Source organism: Salvelinus namaycush, chromosome 36 (genome assembly GCF_016432855.1).
Source record: "Salvelinus namaycush isolate Seneca chromosome 36, SaNama_1.0, whole genome shotgun sequence".
NCBI lineage: Eukaryota > Metazoa > Chordata > Actinopteri > Salmoniformes > Salmonidae > Salvelinus > Salvelinus namaycush.
The window spans coordinates 14855119-14876513 of record NC_052342.1 but is presented as its reverse complement, the minus strand read 5'-3'; positions in this window follow the sequence as shown (position 1 = coordinate 14876513).

Sequence of the window (21395 nt, the reverse complement as noted above, 5' to 3'; positions counted from 1 at the left end):
ATGGATACAGAGGGTGCGGGGCAATAGAAGGTGAACAGCAGAGGGGCTAAGGATTTTAGAGATGGGGAACGGGCCGTTGAAATGGGGGAAAGTTTACGGGACTTCACCCGGAAGAGCAGGTCCCAAGTGGAGAGCCATACCCTCTGCCCGAGCCGATAGTGGGGAGCAGGGGTACAGTGGCAATCCGCTTGTTGCTGATACCTGGATGTAGTCTTCAAAAGAGCGTCCCGGGCTCTCTTCCAGGTATGGCGGCAGCGGCGGCGGATGAACATCTGGGCAGAGGGTATGCTGACTTCTTCCTCTTGCTCAGGGAAGAGCGGGGGCTGATATCCCAAGGAACACTCAAAGGGAGAGAGACCAGTGGCCGAGCAGGGAAGGGTCTTGTGGGCTCCAGATGGTGGGGTTGGCGGAGACGAGGCAACGAAGGGCCGTCTCCAGGTCCTGATTTGCTCGCTTCGACTGGCCATTAGATTGGGGGTGGAAACCAGAGGACAGGCCAAATGAGGATGCAGAACGTCTCCCAGAATCGGGACGAGAACTGGGGACCCTGATCGGAGATCATGTCGACTGGAAGTCCATCGATCCGGAAGATGTGCTGCACCATGAGCTGAGCTGTCTCCTTGGCTGAGGGTAACTTGGGAAGGGGAATAAAATGGGTGGCTTTAGAAAACCTATTCACAACCGTCAGGATAGTAGTGTTGCCGTCTGATGGGGGAAGCCCAGTAACAAAGTCCAGGGATATATGGGACCATGGACAGTGAGGAACAGGGAGTGGTTGGAGAAGGCCTGCTGGAGCTTGCTGCGGAGTCTTATTTTGTGCACACACCATGAAGGCAGCGACGAATGCAGAAACATCCGGCACCATGGAAGGCCACCAAAAGCGCCATCAGATCATCTAGATCTAGATCGCCATCAGATCATCTAGATCTAGATCGCCATCAGATCTTCTAGTTCCGACCATGCAGTAATATCTAACATGTAATCTAACCTAACAATTTCACAACAACTACCTTATACACACAAGTGTAAAGGAATGAATACGAATATGTATATAAAAATATATGAATGAGTGATGCCCGAACGGCATAGGCAAGTTGCAGTAGATGGTACAGAGTACAGTACATACATATGAGATGAGCAAGCAGGGTATGAAAACATTATATAAAGTGACATTGTTTGAAGTGACTAGTGATACATTACATCAAGATGGCAAGATGCAGTAGATGGTATAGAGTACAGTATATACATATGAGATGAGTAATGTAGGGTATGAAAACATTATATGAAGTGACATTGTTTAAAGTGGCTAGTGATACATTACATCAAGATGGCAAGATGCAGTAGATGGTATAGAGTACAGTATACACATATGAAATGAGCAATGCAGGGTATGAAAACATTATATAAAGTGGCATTGTTTAAAGTGGCTAGCGATACATTACATCAAGATGGCAAGATGCAGTAGATGGTATAGCGTACAGTATATACATATGAGATGATTAATGTAGGGTATGTAAGCATTATATAAAGTGGCTAGTGATAAATTGATGACATACATTTTTCCATTATTAAAGTGGCTAGAGTTGAGTCAGTATGTTGGCAGCAACCACTCAATGTTAGTGATGGCTGTTTAACAGTCTGATGGCCATGAGATAGAAGCTGTTTTTCAGTCTCTCGGTCCCCGCTTTGATGCACCTGTACTGACCTCGTCTTCTGGATGATAGCGGGGTGAACAGGCAGTGGCTCGGGTGGTTGTTGTCCTTGATGATCTTTTTGGCCTTCCTGTGACATTGGGTGGTGTAGGTGTCCCGGAGGGCAGGTAGTTTGCCGCCGGTGATGCGTTGTGCAGGCCTCACTACCCTCTGGAGAGCCTTACGGTTATGGGCGGAGCAGTTGCCGTACCAGGCGGTGATACAGCCCGACAGGATTCTCTCGATTGTGCATCTGTAAAAGTTTGTGAGTGTTTTTGGTGACAAGCCGAATTTCTTCAGCCTCTTGAGGTTGAAGAGGCGCTGCTGCGCCTTCTTCACCACGCTGTCTGTGTGGGTGGACCATGTCAGTTTGTCCGTGATGTGTACTCCGAAGGAACTTAAAACTTTCCACCCTCTCCACTACTGTCCCGTCAATGTAGATAGGGGGCTGCTCCCTCTGCTGTTTCCTGAAGTCCACGATCATCTCGTTTGTTTTGTTGACATTGAGTGTGAGGTTATTTTCCTGACACCACACTCCGAGGGCCCTCACCCCTGTAGGCCGTCTCGTTGTTGTTGGTAATCAAGCCTACCACTGTAGTGTCGTCTGCAAACTTGATGATTGAGTTGGAGGCGTGCATGGCCACGCAGTCGTGAACAGGAGAGGGTTGAGAACGCACCCTTGTGGGGACTCTGGATGTGGGTTGAGGCCAATCTACCACCGCTCTCACTTTGTCTGGATCCATCTGTATATGTCCTGCAGCGATGACGTATCCAAGGAAGGAGATATTGGAGCAATGGAACTCACATTTCTACGCTTTAACGAAAAGCTGGTTCTCCAGGAGATGCTGAAGGACTTGTCGGATGTGGAGGATGTGTTCTTGAGCTAACCGGGAAAAGACCAAGATGTCGTCGAGGTACACAAACACGAACCGGTTCAGCATGTCCTGGAGCACATCGTTGACCAGGGCCTGGAACACAGCAGGAGCATTGATCAGCCCGAATGGCATAATTAAGTACTCATAGTGCCAGCTAGCCGTGTTAAAGGAATTCTTCCACTCATCTCCTTCCCATATCCGAACCAGATGGTAGGTGTTCCGAAGGTCCAACTTGGAGAAGATGGTAGCTCCCTGAAAAAGTTCGAAAGCCAAGGAGATGAGTGGTAGAGGGTAATTTCTTTTTTACCATGATATCATTAAGGCCCCTGTAGTCGATACACGGGTGCAGGGTTTTGTCCTTCTTCTCCACAAAGAAGAACCCTGCGCCGGCGGGGGAGGCTGATGGGTGATGAGCATGAGCATGCCAGCACGGTCTCCAACCCACAATAGCACCAGTAGCCCAGTCGATCAGGGGATTGTGCTTCTGGAGCCCTGAATATCCTAAAACCACAGGTACATGGGGAGACTCAATTAGCAGGAACTCCATACATTCACTGTGATTCCCTGATACTCGTAGGTCGATAGGAATTGTATTGCGGGTCACTCTGCCAGTAGTTCACCCATCCAGCGCTCTGACGTCCATGGGAATGGAGAAGGGCTGAGTGGTGATACCAAGCTCCAACACTAAGGTAGCATCGATAAAGCTTTCATTGGCCCCAGAATCAATGAGCACCCGGAGTGATTTGGCCTGGTCATCCCATAACAGGGTGGCATGTAGAGGGGTGCGAGTAATGGGAGATTGGAAAATCCCTGTACAGCTCACCAGAGTACTCGTGCCTACTGATGAGCCTGGTTTTTTCAATGGACGGGTGGAAATATAGTGTCCTGTAGTCCCGCAATACAGACAGGTTCTGGTGTTCAGTCTGCATAAACGTTCTTCTGGAGAAAATCGAGCCCTTCCCAGTAGCTTGGGCTCTGGAGGAGGCGAGTCGACAGCCCTCTGCGATTCCCGTGAGCACTCGGGTAATGTCGGAGTCTCTCAGAAATGCCTTTGGGGGTTTCCGGGATTCCTCGGAGTCGACGTTGGAATCGAGGGCGAGCGAAGGCGACAGGGGACAGATTCCCTCTCCCTCCTACGTTCTCGTAGCCGCCCGTCGATCCGGATGGTTAAGGCTATGAGGAAGTCGAGGTCCATGGGCAACTCCCGGGCTGCGAACTCATCTTTGATCACCTCTGATAATCCGTGAAAGAACATGTCGAACAATGCTTCCGGGTTCCAGGCACTCTCAGCCACCAATGTGTGAAAATCCACCGCATAGTCTGCCACACTACGGCATCTTGACGTAGCTAGAGCAGTTTACGAGCAACCTCTCTCCTGGACAATGGAGACTCGAACACCTTCCGTACTTCCGCCACAAACTCCTGCATACTGAGGTAGACGGCGGACTGTTGCTCCCATACCGCCGTAGCCCAAGCGTGTGCCCTCCCGGACATCAGCGTTATGATGTACGCTATCCTCGAGCGGTCCGAGTGGAACAAAGAAGGCTACAGCTCAAAAACGAGGGAGCACTGGGAGAGAAAGGCCTGGCAGGTTCCAGAATCTCCAGTGTAACGCTCTGGAGGTGGGAAGCGGGGTTCTCGAGACACTGGGGTAGGCTGGGAAGAAGCGCCACTGGTGGCAGGGTTGCTGAGAGTCTGGGGCATTACTGATGTGGCTTGCTACCTTGTAGAGAATCTCTTGAATTGCTCCAGTAATGTATCGAATGCCTGGTCATGTCGTTCCACCAGGGTATGGAGTCTCTCCATAAGGCATTGCAGTAACTCCTCGTGTCTTCCAATGGTGGCTCCTTGCTCTGAGACAGCATTGTGGAGCTGGTCTGAGTCTGCTGGGTCAGTCATGGCCAGTTTGTACTATCAGAACTCAGGATAAGACCCAGATGCAGACAGCTAGAATCACAGATGTTTATTGACCCAAACAGGGCGTAGGCAAAAGACAGGTCAGGGCAGGCAGAGGTCCGTAATCCAGGGCATTGTCAATGAGGTACAGAACAGCAGGCAGGCTCGGGGTCAGGGCAGGCAGAGGTTTACAATCGTGTCAGAGTCAGGCAGGTACCGAACGGCAGGCAGGCTCTGGGTCAGGACAGGCAGAATGGTCAGAACCGGGGAAACTAGGAAACAGAAACTTGAAAAGGCAGGAAGACAGAAAAACATGCTGGTAAGACCTGACAAGACAAGACGAACTGGCAACAGACAAACAGAGAACACAGGTATAAATACACAGGGGATAATGGGGAAGATAGGTGACACCTGGTGGGGGTGGAGACAAGCACAAAGACAGGTGAAACCGATCAGGGTGTGACAGCACCCAGAATAGTTCTTGCTCTAAGACAATATGTATTCCATATACAGTGGTTTGCATTGGTGGAATTGATTTGAACTTGGAACGTGTTTTAAAACCCAAAACCCAAATAGGAATAATTGTTCATGTTTAGAGAATTAATTTTCATATATCATGAATGGTTATTGATACTTTTCTACTATTCTGTGACCCAGAAGTACTTTATTAGTGTTGCTGATGAGATGCTGATCATGTGATGTGTTCGCAAATCAAATGGCCCAGTTATGCTGCCACTGGACAGCAAAAAACAAGTTTAGCCTTTATTTATTGTAATTGAAATGAGTTTATTGTAGCTAAGTGTTAGATTATATACTGTAGCTACCTCAGTTGTTATTTCAAATAATTTTGGTCAATTCACAGCAATTGCTAGCTAGCCGAAATTGTGCAAGCTAGCAGACTCAGCTAAATATAAATCCCCCTAGATACAGCCATGTCTCATTGTCACGTCATGAGATTTGTAAATGAAAGAGGAATATAATAATACGAATTGAATGGAGTTTCCCATCTTCACATTCACAGTTTCTGGCACAGCACAGAAATCCACTTATCCAGATGGTGTGACAAAGGCATTTCCTAACAGACCTGCTAACTTTCTTTGTTGTTACTTTAACTTTAGTTAACTGTAGTTCCTCCAGCAGGAAGAGAGGCAACAACCATTCGTCCACCAGCTCAGGGACAAGCTACACTATTCACAGCCCTGTGTATTGTTCAATGATTTTTATTTATTTATTTCACCTTTATTTAACCAGGTAGGCTAGTTGAGAACAAGTTCTCATTTACAACTGCGACCTGGCCAAGATAAAGCAAAGCAGTGCGACACAAACAACAACACAGAGTTACATATGGAATAAACAAACATGCAGTCAATAATACGATAGAAAAATTCTATATACAATGTGTGCAAATTAGGTAGGACAAGGGGGGTAAGGCAACAAATAGGCCATAGGGGCGAAATAATTACAATATAGAAATTAAACACTGGAGTGATAGATGTGCAGAATATGAGTGTGCAAGTAGAGATACGGTGGTACAAAGGAGCAAAATAAATAAAATAAAAAACAGTATGGGGATGAGGTAGTTGGATGGGCTATTTACAAATGAGCTATGTACAGGTGCAGTGATCTGTAAGCTGCTCTGACAGCTGGTGCTTAAAGCTAGTGGGGGAGATATGAGTCTCCAGCTTCAGTGATTTTTGCAATTCGTTCCAGTCATTGGCAGCAGAGAACTGGAAGGAAAGGCAGCTGAAGGAGGAATTGGCTTTGGGGGTGACCAGTGAAATATACCTGCTGGAGCGCGTGCTATGGGTGGGTGCTGCTATGGTGACCAGTGAGCTGAGATAAGGCGGGGCTTTACCTAGCAAAGACTTATAGATGACCTGGAGCCAGTGGGTTTGACGACGAATATGAAGCGAGGGCCAGCCAACGAGAGCATACAAGTCGCAGTGGTGGGTAGTATTTGGGGCTTTGGTGACAAAACGGATGGCAATGTGATAGACTGCATCCAATTTACTGAGTAGAGTGTTGGAGGCTATTTTGTAAATGACATCGCCGAAGTCAAGGATCGGTAGGATAGTCAGTTTTACGAGGGTATGTTTGGCAGCATGAGTGAAGGATGCTTTGTTGCGAAATAGGAAGCCGATTCTATATTTAATTTTGGATTGGACATGCTTAATGTGAGTCTGGAAGGAGAGTTTACAGTCTATCCAGACACCTAGATATTTGTAGTTGTCCACATATTCTAAGTCAGAACCGTCCAGAGTAGTGATGCTAGACGGGCGGGCAGTTGTGTGCAGCGATCGGTTGAAGAGCATGCTTTTAGTTTTACTTGCATTTAAGAGCAGTTGGAGCCCACGGAAGGACAGTTGTATGGCATTGAAGCTTGTCTGGAGGGTTGTTAACACAGTGTCCAAAGAAGGGCCAGATGTATACAAAATGGTGTCGTCTGCGCAGAGGTGGATCAGAGAATCACCAGCAGCAAGAGCGACATCATTGATGTATACAGAGAAAAGACTCGGCCCGAGGATTGAACCCTGTGGCACCCCCATAGAGACTGCCAGAGGTCCGAACAACAGGCCCTCCGATTTGACACACTGAACTCAGTCTGAGAAGTAGTTGGTGAACCAGGCGAGGCAGTCATTTGAGAAACCAAGGCTGTTGAGTCTGCTGATAAGAATGTGGTGATTGACAGAGTTGAAAGCCTTGGCCAGGTCGATGAATACAGCTGCACAGTATTGTCTCTTATCAATGGCGGTTATGATATCGTTTACGACCTTGAGTGTGGTTGAGGTGCACCCATGACCAGCTCGGAAACCAGATTGCATAGCGGAGAAGGTACGGTGAGATTCTAAATGGTCGGTGATCTGTTTGTTAACTTGGCTTTCGAAGACCTTAGAAAGGCAGGGTAGGATAGATATAGGTCTGTAGCAGTTTGGGTCTAGAGTGTCTCCCCCTTTGATGGAGGGATGACCGCGGCAGCTTTCCAATCTTTGGTGATCTCAGACGATACGAAAGAGAAGTTGAACAGGCTAGTAATAGGGGTTGCAACAATTTCGGCGGATAATTTTAGAAAGAAAGGGTCCAGATTGTCTAGCCCGGCTGTGGGGGGCGTAGGGCTGTTGACCGGGATAGGGGTAGCCAGGTGGAAAGCACGGCCAGCCGTAGAAAAATGCTTATTGAAATTCTCAATTATCGCAGATTTATCGGTGGTGACAGTGTTTCCTAGCCTCAGTGCAGTGGGAAGCTGGGAGGAGGTGCTCTTATTCTCCATGACTTTACAGTGTCCCAGAACCTTTTGGAATTTGTGCTACAGGATGCAAATTTCTACTTGAAAAAGCTAGCCTTTTGCTTTCCTAACTGCCTGTGTGTATTGGTTCCTAACTTCCCAGAAAAGTTAATGCATCGAATAGCCCCTGCAGGTGACGCAGGTGTCACGCCCTGACCATAGAGAGCTGTTTATTCTCTATGGTGGTTGGGGCGTGACAATGACTAGGGGGGGTTATCTAGGTGTTTAACCACCTATGTTGGCTTGGTATGTAACGGATTTCCTCCTCCTCTTCATCCGAAGAGGAGGAGCAAGGATTCGACCAAAATGCAGCGTTGGAATGGGACATAATGAATTTATTTAAACAAGACAAAAACAAACTAACTTGAATAACTAACAAAATAACAAAACGGAGTAGACAGACCTGGACATGCGAACTTACATAAAACGAAGAACTCACGAACAGGAAAATGACTACACAAAAGAACGAACGTACAAACAAACCGAGACAGTCCCGTGTGGCGCGACAAACACAGACACAGGAGACAACCACCCACAACAATCAATGTGAAAACACCTACCTTAATATGGCTCTCAATCAGAGGAAATGAAAACCACCTGCCTCTAATTGAGAACCATATCAGGTCACCCTTTAACAAACATAGAAACACATAACATAGACTACCCACCCAAACTCACGCCCTGACCGTCAAACACATACAAAATAACAGAAAACCGGTCAGGAACGTGACATAACCCCCCCCTCAAGGTGCGTACTCCGAACGCACCACCAAAAGTCTAGGGGAGGGTCTGGGTGGGCGTCTGACCACGGTGGTGGCTCAGGCTCTGGGCGAGGTCCCCACCCCACCATAGTCAATCCCAGCTTACGTCTCCCCCTTAGAATGACCACCCTCATATTACACCCACTTAATTTAAATGGTAACCTTAAGATAAGGGGCAGCACCGGGACAAGGGGCAGCACCGGCATAAGGTAGCTCAGGACAGAGAGATAGCTCAGGACAGAGAGGTAGGTCAGGATAGAGAGGTAGGTCAGGATAGAGGGGCAACTCCGGACTGAAGGGCAGCTCCGGACAGAGAGACAGCTCTGGACTGAGGGGCAGTTCTGGATAAATGGCAGCTCTGGGCTGAGGGGCAGCTCATGACTGGCTGACGGCTCTGGACGCTCATGGCTGACTGACGGCTCTGGACGCTCATGGCTCGCTGACGGCTCTGGACGCTCATGGCTAGCTGACGGCTCTGGACGCTCATGGCTCGCTGACGGCTCTGGACGCTCATGGCTCGCTGACGGCTCTGGCAGATCCTGTCTGGTTGGCGGCTCTGGCAGATCCTGTCTGGTTGGTGGCTCTGGCAGATCCTGTCTGGTTGGCGGCTCTGGCAGATCCTGTCTGGTTGGCGGCTCTGGCAGATCCTGTCTGGTTGGCGGCTCTGGCAGATCCTGACTGGTTGGCGGCTCTAGCAGATCCTGACTGACGAATGGCTCTAGCGGCTCCTGACTGACTAACGGCTCTGACGGCTCGGGACAGACGGGCGGCTCTAATGGCTCGGGACAGACGGATGGCTCAGACGGCACTGGGCAGAAGGATGGCTCAGATGGCACTGGGCAGAAGGATGGCTCAGATGGCGCTGGGGAGACGGATGGCTCAGATGGCGCTGGGGAGACGGATGGCTCAGATGGCGCTGGGGAGACGGATGGCTCAGATGGCACTGGGGAGACGGATGGCTCAGATGGCACTGGGGAGACGGATGGCTCTGGCCGGATGAGGCGCACTGTAGGCCTGGTGCGTGGTGCTGGAACTGGAGGCACCGGGCTAAGGACACGCACCTTCAGGCTAGTGCGGGGAGCAGGGACAGGGCACACTGGACTCTCAAAACGCACTATGGACCTGGTGCGTGGTACCGGCACTGGTGGCACCGGGCTGAGGGCACGCACATCAGGACGAGTACGGGGAGAAGGAACAGTGTGTACAGGGCTCTGGAGACGCACAGGTGGCTTAGTGCGTGGTGCCGGAACTGGAGGCACTGGGCTGGAGACACGCACCATAGGGAGAGTGCGTGGAGGAGGAACAGGGCTCTGGAAACGCACTGGAAGCCTGGTGCGTGGAGTAGGCACTGGTGGTACTGGGCTGGGGCGGGGAGGTGGCGCCGGAAATACCGGACCGTGCAGGCGTACTGGCTCCCTTGAGCATTGAGCCTGCCCAACCTTACCTGGCTGAATGCTCCCCGTCGCCCGACCAGTGCGGGGAGGTGGAATAACCCGCACCGGGCTATGTAGGCGAACCGGGGACACCATGCGTAAGGCTGGTGCCATGTAAGCCGGCCCGAGGAGACGTACTGGTGGCCAGATATGTAGGGCCGGCTTCATGACATCCGGCTCAACGCTCAATCTAGCCCTACCAGTGCGGGGAGGTGGAATAACCCGCACCGGGCTATGAACACGTACAGGAGACACCGTGCGCTCTACTGCGTAACACGGTGTCTGCCCGTACTCCCGCTCTCCACGGTTAGCCTGAGAAGTGGGCGCAGGTCTCCTACCTGCCCTCGGCCCACTACCTCTTAGCCCCCCCCCCCAAGACATTTTTGGGGTTTCTTCACGGGCTTCCGTGCTAGCCGCGTACCTTCATATCTTCGGTTCCTCTCTCCGGTCTCGTCTGCTCTCCTCACTGCCTCCAGCTGTTCCCATGGGAGGCGATCCCTTCCAGCCAGGATCTCCTCCCATGTGTAGCAACCCTTGCCGTTTAACACGTCCTCCCATGTCCATTCCTGTTTAGTATTCCACTGCTCGAACTCACGCTGCTTGGTCCTGGTTCGGTGGGTGGTTCTGTAACGGATTTCCTCCTCCTCTTCATCCGAAGAGGAGGAGCAAGGATTCGACCAAAATGCAGCGTTGGAATGGGACATAATGAATTTATTTAAACAAGACAAAAACGAACTAACTTGAATAACTAACAAAATAACAAAACGGAGTAGACAGACCTGGACATGCGAACTTACATAAAACGAAGAACTCACGAACAGGAAAATGACTACACAAAAGAACGAACGTACAAACAAACCGAGACAGTCCCGTGTGGCGCGACAAACACAGACACAGGAGACAACCACCCACAACAATCAATGTGAAAACACCTACCTTAATATGGCTCTCAATCAGAGGAAATGAAAACCACCTGCCTCTAATTGAGAACCATATCAGGTCACCCTTTAACAAACATAGAAACACATAACATAGACTACCCACCCAAACTCACGCCCTGACCGTCAAACACATACAAAATAACAGAAAACCGGTCAGGAACGTGACATGGTATGTTTCCCAATCAGAGGCAGCTGTTTATCGTTGTCTCTGATTGGGGATTATATTTAGGCAGCCATTTCCCCTTTGTGCTTTGTGGGATCTTGTGTTTGTGTAGCTGCCTGTGAGCAGCCCAGAACGTCCCATTTCGTTTGTGCTTGTTTGTTTTGTTTGGTGAGTTTTGATTTATTAAAATATGTGGAACTCTACGCACGCTGCGCCTTGGTCCATTCATTATGACGATCGTGACAGCAGGCAATGAGGCAGTGATCGCTGAGATCCTGGTTGAAGACATTGAAACTTCATGTATTTGTATTGTTAAAAAAAAAAAATACAAATAAAAGGAAATGTATGTTTAAAACATGTCTTTAATGTTTTTTTGTTTTAGCTGTTAGTAATTAGTATTAAGTATTAATAAATGTGTATTTACATCATTAAGCCTTTATGTATGTGTTATGAATGACCAAAGGTGTCTGACTTTATAGTAAGTACAGCATCATATGATATTTATGAATTTGTGTAGTAACCAAAAAAGTGTTAAACAAATCAAAATATATCTTATATTTGAGATTCTTCAAAGTAGCCACCCTTTGTCTTCATGACAGCTTTGCACACTCTTGGCATTCTCTCAACCAGCTTCATGAGAAATACTTTTCCAACAGTTGATGCAGCACTCCATCACTCTCCTTCCTGGCAAAATAGCCCTTACACAGCCTGGAGGTGTGTTGGGTCATTGTCCTGCTGAAAAACAAATGATAGTCCTACTAAGCGCAAACCAGATGGGATGGAGTTTCACTGCAGAATGCTGTCGTAACCATGCTGGTTAAGTGTGCCTTGAATTCTAAATAAATCACTGACAGTGTCACCAGCAAAGCACCCCCACACCATCACTCGTCTGACCAAAGGACAGATTTCCACCTTTCTAATGTCCATTGCTTGTGTTTCTTGGCCCAAGCACATCTCTTCTTAATATTTGTGTCCTTTAGTAGTGCTTTCTTCACAGCAATTTGACCATGAAGGCCTGTTCATGCAACAATGATTTGAGAGAGAGAGAGCAAGAGAGAGAGCGCGAGAGAGAGAGAGAGAGAGAGAGAGAGAGAGAGAGAGAGATGTAACTAGTGCCAAAGCGCAGTGGTGTGAGTTTGTAATCTGACATGCAGGTTAAAATATCAGAACCAACTGTGAACCAACTATATTAATTTGGGGGCAGGTCAAAACACACATTAAACATTAATGTACATATCCTGGGAGATTGGGTAATTATTTTACCTGAATTTTGACCTGGAGTCATACAAAATAGTGTATTTCTCTACTCTGACGAGTAATCCACAGACAAAAAGGTAAACCTAGTTTATTTTTAGTTAGTTGATCTTGTCCACATTCTGATTGTGCCCAATTTTTTCATACAGGTGTAGACGATTAAAATATGCAAATCATAAGTTTAAACAGACAAGTCCAGGTCAAGATCAGGACGAAGGACGCAAGTTAATGGCAGGTATAAAAAGGTCTCTAGAGTGTGACAACCCGCCACTGTGAAACCTACTGTAAGCACTCACCTGTTAGGTATAGGGGCTCTGCATGCAAAACATGATTGAATAAGTTGTGATTATGTTTTCACACAATGACTATCACGCAACACACATACACAAAAATGAACATAAACACAACATGTGAATTGATAATATAGAAAAATCATTTATTTATTTGATTGACATGTTTAAAAGACTGATTATGCTGGTGTAACAATGATTTAAAATAATTTGTTCACTCCTTGCCCTCTCATCCTCAGAAGGGGTTGGACCAGATAAAATAACATTTCTCCAAGTCCCGCTTTGTCTCCAAGTTCAGCTTTGCACTGAGTTCTACAAAGACAGACAGACAGACAGACAGTCAGACAAAGTTATAGAAAGCAAAAAACAATTGCACACACACACACACACACACACACTGTATACTCACTATACAAGTTATATTTCCTGCAAAAGCATTTAATCAGTTGCTTTGTCTCCTCAGGGATTTGGGGCTTGCGGCAGATCTCTCTCCCATTGGGAAGAACTGGAGAGAGAATGACATCCACAGTTCTAAATTACACACATCTCTTTATATTCATAGCATATTCAATAAGTCATCATAGGTATGCAAGTGAGGATGATGATGATGATAACCTTTGTAGGAGACTGTAGAGAATTACGTTTAAGTTTGAGTTCAAGTTTTTAATTAGGCAGTGGTGTTAACTTACAGTAAGTGCTTTATAGTCAACAAATACAATGAATCTATTACCATTGGCATTTATCATTTACAGCACTTACTAAATAGGCATGCTCACCTTTGCACCGACACTTACGGAGCACGTCCCTCACAGACCATTTGGTAGAAGAGACTATACACAGAGTGGAGGAAGAGTTAACTTAATCATTGGTCCCATTTTGTCATGAATGTTGAACTACTGCAACAGTTCATTACTGAGCAACCCTTCAGAAAACAACAGTCCATTCAAAAGGTACATTTAACTGTAAAAGATCTTAGTCATTGACCTAGTAATGTTCAGGCATGATACATCTATCTGTACAGAATTGACTATATGCAGACAAGAAATACTTTGTTGTTTAATTCAAGTGCACTGCTGGAAAAAATACCCAATTGTCATACTTGAGTAAAACTAAAAGATACTTTAATAGAAAATGACTCAAGTAAAAGTGAAAGTCACACAGTAAAATACTACTTGAGTAGAAGTCTAAAAGTATTTGGTTTTAAATATACTTAAGTATCAAAAGTAAATGGAATTGCTAAAATATACTTAAGTATCAAAAGTAAAAGTTTAAATAATTTCAAATTCCTTGTATTAAGCAAATCAGACAGCACCATTTAAAAAAAATTAACAGATAGCCAGGGGCACACTCCAACACTCAGATATAATTTGCAAATGAAGCATGTGTGTTTAGTGAGTACGCCAGATCAGAGGCAGTAGGGATGACCAGGGATGTTCTCTTGATAAGTGCGTGAATTGGACCATTTTCCTGTCCTGCTAAGCATTCAAAATATAACTAATACTTTTGGGTGTCAGGGAAAATGTATGGAGTAAAAAGTACATTATTTTCTTTAGGAATGTAGTGAAGTAAAAGTTGTCAAAAATATAAATTGTAAAGTACAGCTACCCAAAAAAACTACTTAAGTTGTACTTTAAAGTATTTTTACTTAAGTACTTTACACCACTGTTCAAGTATGACATGAAGCTGATATCACCTATATTGTAAACCCACATATAGTATTCTGCATATTCACCTGTGTTGTGGCACCAAATGGAGACCAGAAAGACCAGTAGGAGAGCCACACAGATGAGCTTGGACATGATGATGGCAGCCGTGGACACTGGACAGAGTAGAGCAGTGCTGTGTCTCTTTTCTTGGTAATGTGTTCAAGTGGAATAGTAAACTAAACACAATATGTTACAGGAATAGTAGTAGTAGTGCCTTAGTCTTGGGAGGAAAGCTTAGAGCATCTGCTCTTTTCTATCCGTAGCCGTTTAATTTACATTATAATCTCAGGCAATAATCACCCCTCTATGCGTCTTATTTGTGTTACAGCCAGAGAGCTAGATAGATAAGTCTGGACAGGTTTAAGGGGCTTTTTGTTTTTCTCTGCCACCAAGCATGCCCTAACATCTGATATGTGATGATGATGGAGATAGATAGGGCAGCATAAGAGAAAGTGAAACACAAACTCCTATGAAGGCTCTTCTTCGGCCAGCCTCGATGACTCAAGAGTTGTTGTGGTGGTTGTGGAGCCTGATTGGGGCAGTGTTTCTATTCATCTGGCAAAGATTAAATCCACTAGGAGTCTGCAATTACAGTTACAATCTGCAAGGTGGATGATCATTGTGCAATGCCAAGTTTTAGCTTTTTACCCATGTGTTTTTCAGTTTGTAACTATTCAAAAGCAAGGTATAGGCCTGCAGGATTGGGTAGGTTACTTTCTAAACACAATCTGTTACAGTTACTAGTTACCTGTTCAAAATTGTAATCAGTAACATAACTTTTGGATTACCCCAACTCAGTAATATAATCTGTTAACTTTATGTTATTTTCAGATTACTTTCTCCTTAAGAGGCATTGGTCAGACCAAACTTTAACTTGCGCCTTTTTACAATACTGAACTGAATGTCATTGAGAAAACAGAAAATTGTCATAATGTATATATTTTTTATTTTTTTATATTTATTTAAAAATAATCCAATTAGTAATTCTCAAGTTTTTATTATTTTGGCTGGTTATGTAACTGATTAGAGTTACATTTTTTTTGTAATCAGATTACATGTAACTGTACAGCGCTGGACCTGTACATGTAAAAATGACAATTTCTCAACTCTGATCATATCTGTTTACTTACCCGGAATATTCAGTCATGGTTGGCTGACATTAAAACTTTTTTGGGGTCATTGGGGCCTAACTCTTCTGAATCTTATGAAAACAGTGAAATCAGATCACATTAGGCCTATTATTATTGTGTTTTAAAGTATTTCTTAATGAAATGTTAACATTTCATTTTATATATAGGCCTAAAGATCCTTTACAAACCCTTTATAGATGCTAAAGGGCTACCATGAAATGTTGTCATTTGACCTCAATGCATCTGGCAAACACGAGCAACTAACTCCACATGAGTCACCTATTTTGTGTGGTTCGTGCATCATTCATTACGCATTGAGTGGATGGAGCGGGTTGGTTCTAGTTAAGTGATAATGCCCGAGAAGCCAGTGTTCAGAGGATATATTTGCACAGGTGTTGTTAGGCCCGAGATGAAGTCGAGGGCCGGCAAACCATACCAATATATCCTCCAAACACTGGTTTCAAGGCATTATCACTTTTATACAACGGGTTACCAACATATTCAAATAATGATTGACATATTTTCATTAAAAACATTATATTGATTAATGTATTCATACTATTTCATCCTTTCACAAGATATAGTCCTGACACAAATCTAGGGTTACTACCCAAGCTGGCCTGTCGTTCGTTCTATCGGTTCGGTTGCCAGAGACGTGGCCCAGTCGCTCAGTCTTTTTGTTCTGTATCAATGGATGCGACCTGCGAGGGTTCCTAGTCCGGAGCCTCCTGCGAGGGTTCCCAGTCCGGAGCCTCCAGCGAGGGTTCCTAGTCCAGAGCCTCCTGCGAGGATTCCCAGTCCAGAGCCTCCTGCGAGGGTTCCCAGTCCGGAGTCTCCGGCTACGATCCATGGTCCGGAGCTTCAGGCGACGATCCCCGCACCAGAGTCGCCACCGAAGCGTGCGGATCCGCGAGCGGAGCGGGGTCGAGCCGCCGCCGAGGCTATATGCCCACACGGACCCTCGCCTATAGAGTCAGGTTTTGCGGCCGGAGTCCGCACCTTTGGGGGGGGGGGGGGGGGGGGGGGTACTGTCACGCCCTGACCTTAGAGATCCTTTATTCTCTATTTTGGGTTAGGTCGGGGTGTGACTAGGGTGGGCATTCTAGTTTCTTTATTTCTAGGTTGGCCTGGTATGGTTCCCAATCAGAGGCAGCTGTCTATCGTTGTCTCTGATTGGGGATCATACTTAGGCAGCTTTTTCCCACCTTTTGGTTGTGGGATCTTGTTTCTGTATTGTTGCCTTTGAGGACGACAAAGCTGCACGTTCGTTTCTTTGCTCTTTATTGTTTTTGTGCCGGTTCTCATAATAAAAGATGATGAACCCAAACTACGCTGCATTTTGGTCCGATTCTTACAACAACGATCGTGACATTAGCTAGCTAGATTCTTTACATCCACTGTTTCACAAGACGACAGCCTGGTTTGCTGGTTGTTTCAGGAGTCCCTAAAACATTAAACAATCAGAATTACAATGTCATACTCATGTCACAACACCAACAAAGCTAGCCAGCTCGCTGGCTAATGTTAGCTAGTCAGCTAGCTTGCTAAATCGCAATTTTGGTAAATTAACTTTATGATAAAAAAGATGAATACTTGTTTGTCTCTACATTAACTACCATATTCCTGTCAACTGTACATTTTTTGCATGATTCGTTATGACGTTATAATCACTTACATTTGCTTCCATCCTAGTATTTTTGTCAGCCATCTTTGCTGAAGAAAGTCTCCAGCCTTGGAGTCTCCTGCCTTCAGCCGTCAATTCATCATGGGAACCACTCGATATGATTGGTTATAACTATAACTATTAAAAGTTATTTATGGTGTACGATGCTATCCTAATCGAAATAAAATTAAGTGGCATGGAAAAAATTGGAGATGGTGAGCAATAGGCTACAAAGTTATTTTCCCCTCGCCCATCAAAATTAACATCACTTACTTTCACAAGTTGTAACTAGCGCCATGCCGCTGTTGTTGCCAGCTAGCCAGCATAAACTAACTTGGAAGGGCTTATAAGGACTGACTGAACCTGAACCCAATCCATTCGTCTCCACACGCGACTCTCAGCTGCGCTTCTTAAGTCGTCCATTTGGGCACTAGGTGTGTCCGTGTAGCCTCGCCATGTTTTCATGGCAACAATTTCCCTATCCACAGGTTGTGTCAACGGGCTATTTCTGGTGATTTCGCTTGTAAACAATCCCAGAACACTGTTTAATGCCATTGTGGAAGTAAACCCCGGCAACGTGAGAAGAGAGAATCAAGGAGGACATCTAGTGGACGAAACGGAGAAGAGCGCGCGCGCCCTGCTGTAGAGTGGAGATGTATGGGATGCTAGATTTGATTCCACCTAATGGCCCGAGACAGTCAGGTCCAACAGGTCAGTTCAACCCGGGATACACCCAGGTGGTAGCACAGAACCGACATGGTGAGAGACTGAACCCACAGAGACTAGGGCACCGTGTGCCCAAGCTCTGACAAATTGGTCGTTCTAAGAAAGGTGAGTAGCCTTAAGTGGAAAGATATATGTTCTCACTGTATACCCACATATTTTGAGAGCGAGATATACCATATTGTATTTTTGTGATAATGTCTGTTTTTTTGTGAGTATAGAACAAGAGGTTATCTTGCATCAGAGATTCATTTAAAACCATCACTTTACAACTTTATCTTATCCAAATAAGAAGAAAATATGATTCTGATATTATCTACCTTAAACACTAACTGTATGAGTAGATTGCAACTACTAAACCTTAACTCTCATGTTACTGCTCGCTTTCCAGTGGACCCAGGGGACGAGGACGTGGATGATGACATGAATAATAACAGACAATGTCCCGTGTCCCTCATCCTCTCACCCATCTCCTAAACACCACATGTGACCATGAAGTTCTTCGAAGCCAAACTCAACTGAATCAATTTGGCCTTAATCCATCAATATTACAAGTGACCTCCATATTAGATGGAAACTCTCATCGTGGCACAAATAGGACAATTCTATTGCCGGAATTCTAGGATTCTATAGACCTTTGCATCTAAAGCTTGTATATTGTGCTTTATTTAGCTGTTCTTATACTGTGAATGAATTGTACTGAAACCTGTTCTGCTCCTAGTCCACTACGGCAGTAATATCTGTACTTGGAAAAGTACAGTGTGGCTTGTCTCTAAAGCTTCTGAAGGGCAACATTTGAAAAAAGTTGCACTCTTTAAATTATAAGATCAAATGGAAATCATCCTTGGAAGGAAGGAAGCCTGTTAATGTGTAACGTGCAGATGGAACATTAGGTTACTAATTGTTGTGACTTAACCTAAATCTGTGCTTCACCTTGTGGAGTGTCAGGTTACTGTTGAATAATCACTATTTTGGAATGCAGGGACAGTTGGAAAAGATGGCCACTGATGATAATTTATATTTACAACAAAATACAGTTTTGGTTTATACAATTTTTAGCACATTTTTTCAAAGAATTTATATAATATATGGGTTATGTTGTTTTTCGTATTATGGCGTAATGGTACACTTTGTGGGAATGACTGTTAAATTGTATGTGATGATGAAACTTTACATATTTCTATGCACAGATTCTATTGAAGCATCAAAACATGTCAGGACAATTTTCCTGTCCAGAAGGGCTACTTTCTTCTTTGGTGTTTAAATATTATTACAATAATGATTTAGTCCCAAATGGCACCCTATTCCTTGCATGGGACCTATGGGCCCTGGCCAAAAGTAGTGCACTATATAGGGAAATGGTGCTGTTTGGGACACACATACTGTTTCAATGTCATATGGACAATATTGACCTAACCAAAGCCTGTAAATTTCTTGTATACTTTGGTCACGTCTTTCAGTGAAACATTGCATTTCATATCATGGCTCATTGTGATGCTTTCACTATCACATGACTTAAATGGATGGAATTGTTATGTGCATTGGGAACATTTGCATGAAAATGGGAGGAGTTTTGCATAATAATGTATTATTTGAAATAAAAGAGGAGCTTTTCTTTTTTAATGTAACATTTGATTGCTAAGCATCCTCCAGAATTACGCTAGCCTATGTCAAACTTCTAAACAGCCAAATACGAGCCCCCATGTCGAGACAAATACGACAAAAAACACATCACAAGCTGTATAATAGTCCTGTTGTGTATTTTACTACCAGAGTTGTTCTATAATGGGACGTTGACAGTTAAGACATTGCATTTCAACTATTGTGATGAGAAAAAACACTGAGTCAACTTTTCAATAATAAAAAAAATGGGCTAGATAAAGAAAAAAAACTAAAGCTGCATTTTATTAAAACAAACATTTCTAAAAACCTTTCAGAACATCTTAATCTTACATCCATAGAAATATTACAAATAAGTAACCTAGTTACTATTACTATCTAGCAATTTCATTTATATGCTTACAACAAACAAATACAAAAGGACCCAGCATTAAAATTCTGCTGAACATCTTTTTCAGGCAAAGGCAGTATGGTTGAGCTTTCGCAATGTGCAGCACAAAGATCCAATATCAAATATTCCTTATGCTGTTTAAAGCCGAAGGCAAAAACACAAGGCTGAACTGGACTACGCTAGCACTTAGGAATGGTACTACCGTAGTCTGCTACATTTAAAACACAGGCTACATTCTAAGAACACCACTAGCATACTATCTATAATGCGTTCCAAATATATTGTTCCATCCTAAGTAGAACGCTAGTGTGGACATCAGAACACAGGATGCCTTCATACAGAATAATGAACAAATTATAAAACACATTAAAAAAACAAGTTTGATGATAATGTACAGTGCATTCGGAAAGTATTCAGACCCCTTGACTGTTTCCACATTTTGTTACGTTACAGCGTTATTCTAAAATGGATTAAATCGTTATTTCCCCCTTCATCAAACTACACACAATACCCCATAATGACTAAGAAAAAACAGGTTTGTAGAAATTTTGAAAACTGAAATATCACATTTACATAAGTATTCAGACCCTTTACTCAGTACTATGTTGAAGCATCTTTGGCAGCAATTACAGCCTCGAGTGATCTTGGGTATGAAGCTACAAGCTTGGCACACCTGTGTTGGAGAATCTCTCCCATTCTTCTCTGCAGATCATCTCAAGCTCTGTCAGGTTGGATGGGGAGCGTCGCTGCACAGCTATTTTCAGGTCTCTCCAGAGATGTTCGATCGAGTTCAAGTTCGGGCTCTGACTGGGCCACTCAAGGACATTCAGAGACTTGTCCCGAAGCCACTCCTGCAATGTCTTGGCTGTGTGCTTAAGGTTGTCCTGTTGGAAGGTGAACCTTCACCCCAGCCTGAGGTCCTGAGCACTCTGGGGCAGGTTTTCATCAAGGATCTCTCTGTACTTTGCTCCGTTCATCTTTCCCTCGATCTTGACAAGTCTCTCAGTCCCTGCCACTAAAAAACATTCCCACAGAATGATACTGCCACCACCATGCTTCACTGTAGGGATGGTGCCAGGTTTCCTCCAGACGTAACGCTTGGCATTCAGACCAAAGAGTTCAATCTTGGTTTCATCAAACCAGAGAATTTTGTTTCTCATGGTCTGAGAGTCCTTTAGGTGCCTTTTGGCAAACTCCAAGCTGGCTGTCATGTGCCTTCTACTGAGGAGTGGCTTCTGTCTGGCCACTCTACCATAAAAGCTTGATTGGTGGAGTGCTGCAGCGATGGTTGTCCTTCTGGAAGGTTCTCCCATCTCCACGGAGGAACTCTGGAGCTCTGTCATAGTGACCAGCAGGTTCTTGGTCACCTCCTCGATTGCTCAGATTGCTCAGGCGGGTGGCCAGCTCTAGGAAGAGTTTTGGTAGTGCCAAACTTCTTCCATTTAAGAATGGTGGAGGTCACTGTGTTCTTGAGGACCTTCAATGCTGCAGACATTGTTTGCTACCCTTCCCTCTGTGCCTCGAAACAATCCTGTCTCGGAGCTCTACTGACAATTCCTTCGACGTCATGGCTTG